The 13,007-nt window shown below is 38.8% G+C and overlaps 1 protein-coding gene across 3 annotated transcripts in view; it reads right to left on the reverse strand.

Annotated features, from left to right (window-relative positions):
* ADGRL2 (adhesion G protein-coupled receptor L2) overlaps positions 1-13,007 on the reverse strand; it is a 683,665-nt gene that overhangs the window by 544,415 nt on the left and 126,243 nt on the right. The gene's annotated exons all lie outside the window — the stretch shown is intronic.

The following is a 13,007-nucleotide window of genomic DNA, read 5'->3' on the forward strand; positions in this document are numbered from 1 at the left end:
AGACGGGTTAATAAAAAGATCAATTGCACTCTTATCTTGTTAGTCATTAGACAGCCCATTGATGCCACCTGCTTACTTTAAATGTAAACGTGCAGGCCAACCATTGGAAAGCTGCCACCATTCTTCGGAACCCTGTTTCTTTCTGGTTTAGTGATAGGAGTGAAAAGGCCAAACTCTGACCCTTAGGAACTGAGCATCTGTTCCTCCAGCAAACGCAGATGTGAGGGCAAATCAGAACGCAAATCTTTACAGGCAGAATAAATGAATAGACCAAAATATGAGTAGTTTATAGAGTTAATATCAACACAAACTGAAAAAAACATTTTACATATAAAAACATAAAATGACTCAGGGGATTTACTCTCCTGTTAGGTAATTACATCCCTTAGATCTGCAGTGGCCATATATTAAATATACTTTTTGTTTGTTTGCTTTACTGGTCTTTGTGAACCACTGACTCTTTTTCAGTAGTCAATTGTTCTTTCCCAAAGTATAAGGAAAGGTTTACCTGTCTCGCATTAGTATCAGTTGCCACTGATTAAAAGGTTCAAAGGTTAATGTTACATATTTCCTAAGGCAAAGTAAATACCTGCTCACCATTGGTAAAAAGGGATTATTATACATTGGCAACCACTATTGTCTACTTCTCTCGGCTTCTGCAAACTCCAGCTACAAGTGGGTCTCCGGGCCTTTCCTTGTTCTCTGACACTGCCTACCTGGGCATCAGATAGACGCTTGATAAGAACACTCCAGATCATCCCACCTTTGTAGCAGATAAATACCTATTTTTTCTTTTAACAAAATGAGTGTATTAATTTATCTCATTTATTTTTATAGTATACATATTTATTATTTATTGATTATTACTATCAAGCAATATTTGGCTAACAAGGAGTATCTTTCTACCTGCTTTGAGCATTCCTGTTCTAGTAAAAAATATTTTGCAAGCAATAAAATACTAATTTAGGGTAGGAATGGTGAGATGCAGCAATCAGTTACAATTTCTCAAAGCAGTGAGATGGTGAAGCTAACTTGTGGCATGTTGACTCTTTACTACTCTCCTGCTCATTTTCCATTCCAAAAGTCAAAATATTATATGTAGGTTCTGAATGCTTAAAATGTATTCCTAACTAAGCAGTGTGTAGGTGGCTGGATTTCTATTAGTGGGTTTCAAACCAGCAATAGAAAATTAGGCACTGTCTCTGACCTAAAATAGGAATAAGGTTAATCAAGATATGACTACCTATTGAAAATATCATTCAGTAACTTTTTTTGGTTGTTTGTTTTGAGGTGGAGTTTCACTCTTGTTGCCCAGGCTGGATTGTAATGGCATGATCTTGGCTCACTGCAACTTCCGCCTCCTGGGTTCAAGCGATTCTCCTGCCTCAGCCTCCTGAGTAGCTGGGATTACAGGTGCCTGCCACCATGACTTGCTAATTTTTTGTATTTTTAGTAGAAATGGGGTTTCACCATGTTGACCAGGCTACTCTCGAACTCTTGACCGCAGGTGATCCACCCACCTTGTCCTCCCAAAGTGCTGGGATTACAGAAGTAAGCCACCATGCCCGACCACCATTCAGTAAACTTTTAAACAGCAGAATTCCCAGATAGGCTAACCATTTATACATTTATACATTTGAGAGTATAGATTAGTTATTAGTTGTTTCTTGAATTCAAAGAGTTTGTAAAGAATATGCATTTCTTACACTTGGTTACATGTTTAAATTACTACTGAGAGAGCAAGAGAGTAGGTTTTTGGAGACCAGTAATTTTTAGTTTGTCAGCATACTGTAAGTTTGACATGAATTGAAACAGGGTAAAAAACTACCTTGTGAATGCAAGGAATAGCCTTTGCTATCTATCAGATTTGTGAGTGAGGCTGTGAAACCTGATCTTAAAATGGTAGATGGGAAACTGACCTATTTTCTTATACAATGTGACCTTCCTGTCCTACTCTTCTGAGGGCTCATGGATAGGTCCTTGTTCTTGGCAAATCAGCATCAAAATGACAGTCATTGGATGCAGTCCAAAGCAAATCTGACTAATACTGAATTGTGCTCCTGAGTACCATGTTTTATTGTGAAGGTCCAACATAACTATAAAGGTTCTATGACAGGTAACAAACGAAAATTTCCTAGATAGACTATTTTAGGTTTCACACCGCTCTTGGTTAATTAAGTACATTTATAGCTGGGGATAAAACCTTAGGCTATGGTTGAAAATGCTCAAAAAATAAAGTAGCCTTTCAGTTGTTTTCTTGCCAATTTCTTTATTTCATGATTAGGTAATAGATGTAATATTAACATTTCAAATAAATGGTGAACATTTTATTGTGTAATCTTGTGAAAGAGGGATATTTTCATTTATAATAAAAAAGCTCATCTTTGTAGGAGGAATTAACACTGGCTATCTAACTATGTCCGTTTTAAGGAGACAAAGGTAATTGAGTAATAGTTGATTTTTGAAGTGGTGGTTATAGCTTTTGAACTGATAGCCAGACTTCTTTTAAAAAGGGCTTTATGTTTGAAAATGAAGCATTCGAAGAATTTTTAATATTTTCTAAAGAGCTTAGATACATTCGTAAGGTTAAATGAATAGCATAATGAATAATTCCAGCATTTTTGGAAGTTGAGGAGGGAGGATTGCTTGAGCCCAGGAGTCAGAGACTAGCCTGGGGAACATAGTGAGACTCCGTCTCTATAATAAATGTAAAAATTAACCAGGCATGGTAGTGTGCATCTATAGTCTCAGCTACTCGAGGCTGAGGTGAGAAGATCACTGGAGCCCAGGAGGTCCTGCAGTGAGCTATGATCGCACTACCGCACGCCAGCCTGGGCAACACAGTGAGACCCTGTCTCAAAAAAAAATGGAATATTCTAGTCTGGGAGTGGTGGCTCATGCCTGTAATCCCAGCACTTTGGGAGGCCAAGGCAGGCGGATCACGAGGTCAGGAGTTTGAGACCAGCCTGGCCAACATAGTGAAACCCTGTCTCTACTAAAAATACAAAAAATTACCTGGGCATGGTGGCACACGCCTGTAATCCCAGCTACTCGGGAGGCTGAGGACTGAGGCAGGACAATCACTTGAACCTGGGAGGTGGAGGTTGCAGTGAGCCAAGATTGCGACATTATACTCCAGCCTGGGTGACAATGCAAGACTCTGTCTCAAAAAACAAACAAACAAAAAAGCCCCCAAACAAACAAACAAACAAAAAATGAATATTCAGTGTGGGCTAGAACTTTCATAGAAGTAAGTTTGTACTCTTAATTGAGGCCTTGTATTCTGGGATGGGGATATTAGACATTAGGTAATCGATTAGGAACACTGATGATGTTTGAGCAGGGAGTAAATTAACCAGAAATCCAATTTAGGTAGATGAAGTGTATGCACTATAGATCAAAACAAGGGCTGAAAATGGATTTATTCAATAATTAACCTAGCAAATAATTTTATCAATATTTAAAATTTAATAGTACTATTTTCAGTAACAATAAGCCATATTAATAATATGCCATGTTCGTACTATAATAATATTTAATAATAGTACTAAATTTACTAGTAACTAGTACTAAGAAGTACTATTAGGTGCTGAGGCTACAGAGGTGAACTAGTTGGTAAAAGTCTCTGATGTCATGGAGGGAAGACACAAAACATCACACAAACAGGGATTGAGAGAGCGGGGAGAAAAAAACATGTGTTATGAATGTCTAACTCTAGAAGAATGCTTCTTGTTATGTTTAAGCTTAGTCTAAAACTGTGAGGAAGATAGTAGGCTGTTGTTACAGTCCAGACAAGAAAAAGATTAATGAGAACCTAGGCTAGGCAGTAGCAGTGGGAATTAGAAGGAAGAAAAATATGCAAGAGGTATTTCAGAGGCAATCAATAGGAATTGGCAATTGCTGAGACGTGCAGTAAGGGAGAAGGAAGAGACATAGATAAATTAGAAACTTTGAGCCTCACAAAAGAAATTGGGTTGCTATTAACAGAAATATGGATGTCAAAAGAAAGAACTAGTCTGACGGGTAATGAATTTGGGTGTGGTGCATTGTGTTTGATGTGTCAAGAAGTGTCTTGGAGATGGCAGTAAGTAGCTGGAACTGTAGGATTATAAATTAGCGGAGAAACTAGAGCTAGAAATTTTGGCATCCTTCTAATGGATAGGGTAGTTAAAATCTGTGGGATTGTCTAAATTCACCAAACATAAGGAAGCCTGAGAGTCTCCATAAAGGTGGGAATTCTGGGAAATGGCATAATTAGGAGAAAGCTCAACCAGAGTTAAGGCGAGTAGGAATAATGTCCAACAGTTAAGTACTGATTCCTATGCAGTCATCCTGCACAGAGCACTTCACAGAAGCTAATTTACTTGATTTTCACAACGTCTAGGAAGTAGTGATAGCTACAGGAGGCAGCCAAATGCTTAGGGGTGGGTACCCAGTGAAACCCCGTCTTCAAGCCGAAGACAGTTTAAAGCCTGAAAGCCAAGCTACAAGTTAAATCATCAGACTGTGTTAAGAACTTGTCTTCCTGTTTGACGTGCTTTCTCCTGGTTGATCCTCACCCTTCACCTATTTTACATATACCTACCCTTTCCTAATTGGTTTTCTACACTGTCATGCCCACCTTTGAGTGGTATCTTCGCTTTAGCCTTTTTTGCATATTGACAAACCAGTCAGCATGCACTCCCCATCCTGTGCCTTTAAAGACCACAGACTCAGTTGGTAGAGGAGGAGACGGCCTGACTTTGGGAAAGAGACAGGCTTTTAGAACCATTTTCATTGCTCAACAAAATTCTCTGCCTTCCCCATCCCCATGTGACCTCATTCTTCTTGGACATCGGACAATAGCTCAGGACCCAATGAGTGCGGGTACCAAGAAAGGCTGTCACACCATCAGCAGCAGAGGGCAGCCACCTCACACGATGAGGCAAGGGGCCAACTGAGTTGCTAACACACTGCCGTCTGTGAATGGCACAACTAAAGGAGCACTGTAAAACCTCCTCTGGGGCTTCGGAGTTGTGGGCAACCTCACATGGGTACTGCTGCATTCCCCTCAAGGCGACACACCTGACCTGGCCATGGGCCCTGCACAGAGTTTGCTCCTGTGTCGGCACCCGGAGCGGCCAGATTCTGCACTCACTTGTTCATGTGCTCCCTCCTGCAAGGGGTTGACCTTGGCCTGCCTAATAGAGGGAGTATCCCTGCCGCGAGTCCAGTGAAGGGGCTGAGAAAATCCTGCATCAGTAGGTTTTGTTATTAACTCTACTTCCTAAATTAGGAATAAGAGGGACAGAAAGATTGCTAAGGTCACACAGCCCAGAAGTGGTGGAGTCAGGATTCAAATGTATAGTGCTCTGCCTCAGAGTTCCCATATTTACCAACCATGCTGTAATACCTCTTGGGTAGAATGAGTGACTTTGAACAATAGGAGTTTGCTGTTAATAAGACAGAAACCCTACAAATTAAAGTTAGTGGTTAGGCTTGCAAAGCGGTTTTCCATGGGCACAGAGTTAAACTTGGCAGTGATAACAACACATGAGAGAACATGAATGAAAAACAGGGTTTTGATACTAAGCAAACGACTATGTGCAATATAATTTTGTTACACTTGGACAAGTACAAAAGGTTCTCTGGGAGTTTTATGGGAGGTAAAGGGAGTTTCTATCAGCAAAGTCTACTTTGAGAAAGTGACATTTAAACAGAGACCTAAATAATGGGTAGGAGTTAGCAGGGCAAAGAGGGAAAAGAAGAACACTCCAGATTTGAGGGCCCTTAGGCAGATGGAACTTGGGGATTCAAGGAGTTTAAAGAAATCTGGGGCAATGATAAGGGAAAAAACACCCTAAGGATTTTGGACTTTATCCTAAAAGTAATAGAAATATATTGAAGTGTATTAAGCAGGAAAATGACAAATTATGCCTCAGAGAGTTTAAACTGCCCAAGTTCATATAGCTACTAATTGAGCTGAAAGGAAACCCAGGTCATTCTTGCTACAAAGTCCTTTCTTCACCAAACCATGTTACTGTCCAGGGCTGAGCTGCAAAATGTTTACTGATCAGCTCTCTGGGGAAAAAAAGCACTGATTTGTAGCATTTTCTGATATGGTGGTTTAAATACTATACTTGGTATTATTTACTGATATTCATCATATTAGGTGCTAATATGAAGTCACAGAATGCAGAATCGGGAAGAGAAAGTCTATATTGTACCATTATGTGGTATTTCAAACGTGTTGATATAATGGATAAAAACACCCTCAGCAACACAGAAAATAATACAATGTGCTAGAATAATTAGGAAGTGATGAATGTGTGTATTTATTACCTTTGTTTTAAATGTAATTGTTTAATTCTAAATTTATGTAATGTATTTATTAATAGTGGTTCTCTGGGGGAACAAACAGCTTGCCAAATTCCTGAAAATTTAATAATGGGATCTCCTGAGCAGGTATAAGTTGGAGCCAGAACTCCGTTGTTACCATCTCAAAGAGCGATTTTTGGGGTGTACGTTTTTATCATACTGCTTTGTTTTGGGAGATGGTTCCAGGAATCTTAGATAAAAGCTTGCTTGTGTCTTTCTACACATTTCATTGTGTTGATCATGGGGCATATTCAGTGAGAAGGAATGGATACAGCTTTTTTTTTTTTCTTTTTTTCCCCCCTAAACAGGCTGAGAATAAAGAGAGAGGGGAACTCCCGGGAGGCAACGCTATACAATGGCCTCCGTGGGGACATGGGTGACTAATAGCAGGCATTTGTGGCCGACTCCTCATCTTTGCGTTCAGACAGTCGGGAGTGCAAGTTTCTGATTTCAAATACAAGTTTATAACTTGAATCAAAGCTAAATTTATATTCTCTGTACACATTAACTTTCAGTTCTATTATTGTCATGCAACCTCCTCTTTAGGAAAACCACTGGACCCTAAAATAAAATGTTCAGAAACATGCAAATGAAAGCAGCTTAAGCTCTCAGACTTTGGCAGTGTTACTTGAGTTTTACTGTGGCCTCAGAAGGGACAGTCATAATATTTTTCTGGCTGTCTTGTCTTGATTTATAATTTGAATCTCCATAAATGATAATAGAGAGGGCAATTATCAAAGAAATGGAAAGGGCAATTATCATTGAATTGAAAACACATCACACATCCAACAGGATGAATGACTGAGCTAAAAACAGATTTTGTGGATCTTGCAACTGCTCCAAAAGAACTTAATGGAAGAACTTCATCTCCCCACCTCCTCCAATTAACCAGATGACTTTGGATCTATTTTTCTTTTTTTTTCCTGGGATGATAACACAAAGCCTGTTAATCTAATCTGCCTGAAGACTGACACTACTTAGGACATGTAAATTTATGAGACTAAACCAGTTGCTGTTTGCCTAGTGTGAAAAAAAGCTTTCCTTTTTTTTGTAAAAACAGTAGAGAAAAATTAGTTCTGTTGTTTGTACATTTGTGATTTCAGGAGACTGCAGACACCCGTCTCATCTGTTCTTAACCTTCATGATGAATCTTTTTAAGTGAGGCAGAAACAGCAATTTTGTTCATGAGGTTAAATAATAGACTGGATAGTGAAATTCCCCTAAAAGACTTTTGTCTTGGTTGGATAAATTGAACAAATTACAATCCAAACTGTAGGCATTAGTTATCATTACTACAAATATGAAAGAAAAAAGGTAAATGTTTATGAACACATTTTGTTGAGAATTCTTGCCGTCCGGATTTACTATTGTAAGGAGTGGAATTATAGACATTCTCTGGAAGGGGTAAGGTGTGGAAAGAAAAAAGGAAAACCCCAAATCACTTTTGTCAGCACTTCTGTATAGGAAAAATAGCTGTGGCATGAATGCCAATACCGTATCTGCTAAAGAGATGAAGCCCTATATAATTGTATCCAATCAGGTCCTGACAGGGGACAACAAGAGTTTCTCCTTTTCACATAAGTGAGGTTCACTGAGCAGACCAGTCCCTGGCATACTGATCTTCTTAAAATGGATCATGGATCATAAAGGAACTAGAAGTGGAAGGATGGAAAGGCTCAGATACATTTATTGTATATTGATTTCATCTGGGCCTCTGCTTTCTCCATATTGGTTCTTCATGCAGGCTATCACCTTCCATTGATTAATACATAACCAGACTAGGCTTGTTTACTTGGGAACAAAGAGCCATAAAGTAATCCCAGCACTTATGGCTATATGCTTAGTCACAGAGCCCAGACATTATGGTAATGGACAAAAAAGCGAGGAAAAAAATAGTTCAAATGAAAGAAGGAAAGAAAACTAATATTTACTAACTACCTTTTGTCAGGTATGTTAAATAGATGTAATTTGAGTGTTGCTACCTATCTGGTATCAAACCTGTTAGTGAGTCTTATATTTGTAAGTTCCCTGTAGAACAAATTTTGCCATGCTGTACTGTGATGTCTTCGGCAAGTACATTCTCCTTCACGTTGGAGGACTGAGCTGTGCCTGTCCTGTGCTTCTTTGGTGTTTTGCTGATTGGAGAATTGAATATATGTTGTACTGTCTACCTGCCAGTAATATGCAACTTTAGTGCTGAATACTTTCCTTTTGAAGACATATGATTCTTTTATATTTTTTTGAGATGGAGTTTCACTCTCACTGCCCAGGTTGGAGTGCAATGGCGTGATCTCGGCTCGCTGCAACCTCCGCCTCTGGGATTCAAGGGATTCTCCTGCCTCAGCCTCCTGAGTAGCTGGGATTACAGGCATCTACCACCATGCCCGGCTAATTTTGTATTTTTTAGTAGAGATGGGGTTTCTCCATGTTGGTCAGGCTGGTCTCGAACTCCCAACCTCAGGTGATCCGCCTGCCTCAGACTCCCAAAGTGCTGGGATTACAGGCATGAGCCACCGCGCCCTGTCTCAAGATGTATGATTTTTTATTCATCATCCTTTTTTCTAGCTTCCATATTTCCCAGGTTCCAGAGAAATGTTTCAGTGTAAGAAATATTATTCAACAGTTTTTGCAAAGCAAGGAAACAGACAAAATTTCTGTTCAATGTATCCACTATTAATTTATATAAATATGTGTGTCTACCTATAAATTAACCAACTTGAATTAAATATATATATTCCCAATGTTTTAAAAAAATGGATTGTTATATTTATTAGTTCATCTTCGCTTATAAGTTTATTTTAAAATACTAAGCACCCCAAAAAACAAATAGTGGTTTCCCTTTTAAAATTTCTCAAACTTCCAAGTGTTTTGAATTCATTGAACTCTCGACAATCACCATCTGGTTGATTAAGTAATTTACATTTGGACATCCTCACAAAGAGATTGGGGGTGGGGGAATTCCCCTTGAATTCTGGGAAGTTGTTCTTTGGACATGATGTTTATTTCCTCTGATGTCACAATTTCTCTTGATAAACGTAAACATTTATTTTTAACATGGTTGTTAAAACTTAGTCAATATTCAGTTCCAATTCTTTTGTCAGTTACTGGTGAAGCAGAAAGGTCAGTTTATGGGTCATTATACTCACAGATTGAATGTTGAGTTAGTAAAAAGTAAATGTAATATTATTTTAATACTTTTTAATGTGTTTGGAAACGTAAGTGGAGTTTTCGAAAAACAAAAACTGGAAAGCTGTCTAACTTAATACAGAGTATAAGTAAAATAAAATTCATGTCAATAAAGTTTACCTATCATTAATATTTTTGGGGACTGGTACATTTTTATTAATTGTGTCCAGTACTTTTGTTGAAACCGTTTGTCACCTGTATTTAATTCTCACAGGAGTCCTTTGCAGTGTGCCTTGTTGTCTGATTTCACAGATTTTACAACTCAGAGAAGTTAAAAAATTTTTCATGTCACACAGCAAACAAACAGCAGAGCAGGGCCTTGAGCCCAGCCCTATCAGATTCGAAGGCCAGTGAATGACCACCTGCAGCTTCCCAATTTTGGTTGCAAGGTAGGGCTGGTCGTATATTTTGTGCTTTCCCAGACAGCTGCAGTTAAAACTGCTTCATACGAGAGATGATACTCATCCTAATTTTTTATATATTTAAATAAATCATAATATCAACCTCTCTGCTTGTAATCCTCCCTCACTCCCAGTTTCTATAACCAAACATCCAAGATATTTGTTTCCTACAGTTTTATATTCACTGGGCTCATTCACTTATTCACTAGTTCACTCATTAATTCAACACATATTTATGGTGCCCTCATCAAGTACCAGACACTCTTGTAGGCCTTAGAAAAGCAGTTCCTATGGTAAAGAAGTTTACATTTGGGTAGAAGAGAGAGACAATGAACACATACCGATAGACATATATAAAAACAAGCAAAGTTGGATGGTGATAAATGCAGTGAAGGAAAATAAAATAGAATAAGTACCCAGAAAATAATAACTAACTTTCACTGAAAATACATTATATGTGTGACACATTGGTCTAAGTACGTTACAAAGATTAATTTACTTAATTCTCACAAAACTCTATGTGGTTAATACTGTATTTATGGTAGATCAGGAATGGCATCAAATTATTTACTACTCCTCTAATAGACATTGAATGTGGAGTCTAATTCCTCTCCCTTTGAATCTGAGCTGACCTTATTGACTTGCTTGATGCATAGAGTGGGGTGGAAGAGATAGCATACTAGGTCCTAGCTTAGCCTTTAAATGGACTGGCAACATTGCCTTGTTCTCTGAGAACCCTGAGCTTCCATTAAAAAGTCAGACCGAGGCTTCCATGCTGTGGGAAAGCTCAGGCAACATGGAGAGACCAGGTGTCAACAGAGTCCCAACATAGCTTCTAGCCTACAACCAGCATGTGAATGAATCATATTGTGGGGCCAGCCCCCGAAGCCTTTATATGACTTCAGTTCCTGCTGCTATCTGACTGCTCCAGAATGATGAACCCTGAGTGAGAACAACCCAGGAGAGTCCAGTCAATCCACGGAAAAGTGAGAGATAATAATACATACTTCTTTCAAGCCATTAAATTTCAGGGTGTTTTGTTATACAGCAAAGAATAATTGGAACCATTATAATTTTCCTTTTACAAATGAGAAAACCAAGGGAAAGAAGGGTTAAATAATTTCCTTGCCAAAGGGTAGAATCTGAATTCCAACCCAGACAGGCTGTCCTGCAAGCATCATTTTAAACTCTCCCCCAAACAGCCTAACCCCTAGAGTGAGATCAGCTTTCACAGGGCACTCCTGACTAAACTTGGCAGTTGCTGACTAGTTCACATTTTATGTTCTTCATTGAATCACAGTGGTTAAAACTCAGGGCACACTTCTATTGGAATATAATCGCTTTCTCAAAGGGACCTTGTGGTGTCCTTGGTCTGGAAGTATTATGTTGTCTGTGACCTCTTGTGGATTGGAATCTTAAGAAAAATAAGGAGGACATGGAGGAGATTGACCTGCACTAATCTATAATCCTTTCATTGTGTTGTAAAATTATGAGAATTATTCAAGTGAAATAGGAAATTGCATGGCATTTTGATTAAATAAAAGAAAAAGAGTACAAAGTAATTCTCTTAAATTAAGAGCAAATAATTGTCACAAAATCAAATTTCTTGGCATACAAATATGTTACATCCCTTGTCTAAGGCAGATAATTTATATTGGGATGGGAAAGGAGTGACCGGATGTCTGTAGCCTGATAGCATTAAGCAGTAAGTTGTTCAGCCAGATGTTCCTTCCTTAGCAAGGAAGGACACATAACTACAGGGTACCAGGCAAGCCCAAAGTACATATTTCCACAGACATTTTTTCCTCAGGGTATTTACAGTTCAGTTTAGCTCTTTCCACATTGAAACTCTGTATACAAAACCATAGAATGGCCCATGATAGCTCAAAGGAAAGACGTTTATAGATGCTGCACATTCCCCACACCGCCCCAAGTCTTCCAAGGGAAGCTCCTGGTACTCTTGAAACTTTCCTGTCAGACGATTATACAATCCAGTGCCTTTTCCAAGCAGGAAATATGATGTTCCAACGACAACTTGACCTCCTGTCTGAAAATGGGTCGGGGAGGGGAGCGGCGCTGAGGCGGGGGCAGGAAGATGAAACAGGCATGGTCTCAGTATACTTAATTCATAGACCCAATCACAAACACAAACAAGTTAATTTTGTTAAGAACACATGATAACATTTCACTTATGACAAAATCCCAATCATTTATTCTCCTCTGGAGTACTTCTTATGCATCCTTGAGTTTTTAAAAGTTCAAGTGTTGCATAAAAAAATCAACATAATTACAGAAAACAGTCCTTAAACAAGAATATCCTGTTTTGTTTCCTGCATACGCACTGGGGTGGCTCATCTGAATCCTTGACAACATCCAAGTCGAAGAAGAAGAAAACATCAAGACGGCGTGCTGATCAAGGATTTTACATCCAGCTCTTCAGCGGTCGGGTTGTTGGCCCCATGTGTAAGCCGACAATCGCCCTATTGTTTACTTTCCAGTCAGAAAAGCGATGCTGCCTTTCTTCACTGCGTATGGTCTCCATAATCCTAACAGTCATGTTCACTCAGCAGTAAGCCCAAATGTATGTTTCCCAGAGGAGTTTCAAATACATGAGATAGATTAGCATCTCTGTGGCTTGATGCAATCTGTGACAGATTCAACAGCAATAAACATTTTAAAGTGTGGTCAGTACTAAATTATTTGTTGAAGAACAATTTTGTTCCCGAGGTAGACAAAAATTAGCAATAACGTTTGGGTAGTAAATATAGGGGCTGAGGGATAATACAACACCCCCGAACCTCTTGCCCTCCCGGCATTTCATTCTGTTTAAAGAGAGGAAAAAAGCCCAATTGTGTGCTGATGAATTAGAAAACTTCATGAACATTCAAGAAATACACATGCCACTACAAATTAACCATTAGCAGGGCAAGGTATTCATCCTTTCTGTCAGATTCTGTGGGAAGTATGCCTTATTAGCATTGAAGCCCAAAGAAGTAATCTATCAGTCCACATTCACTTATGCTACAAAAAATAACAGCCTATTTCAGTTCTGGAAAAATAAAT

Source organism: Macaca fascicularis, chromosome 1, assembly GCF_037993035.2.
Source record: "Macaca fascicularis isolate 582-1 chromosome 1, T2T-MFA8v1.1".
Taxonomy (NCBI): Eukaryota; Metazoa; Chordata; class Mammalia; order Primates; family Cercopithecidae; genus Macaca; species Macaca fascicularis.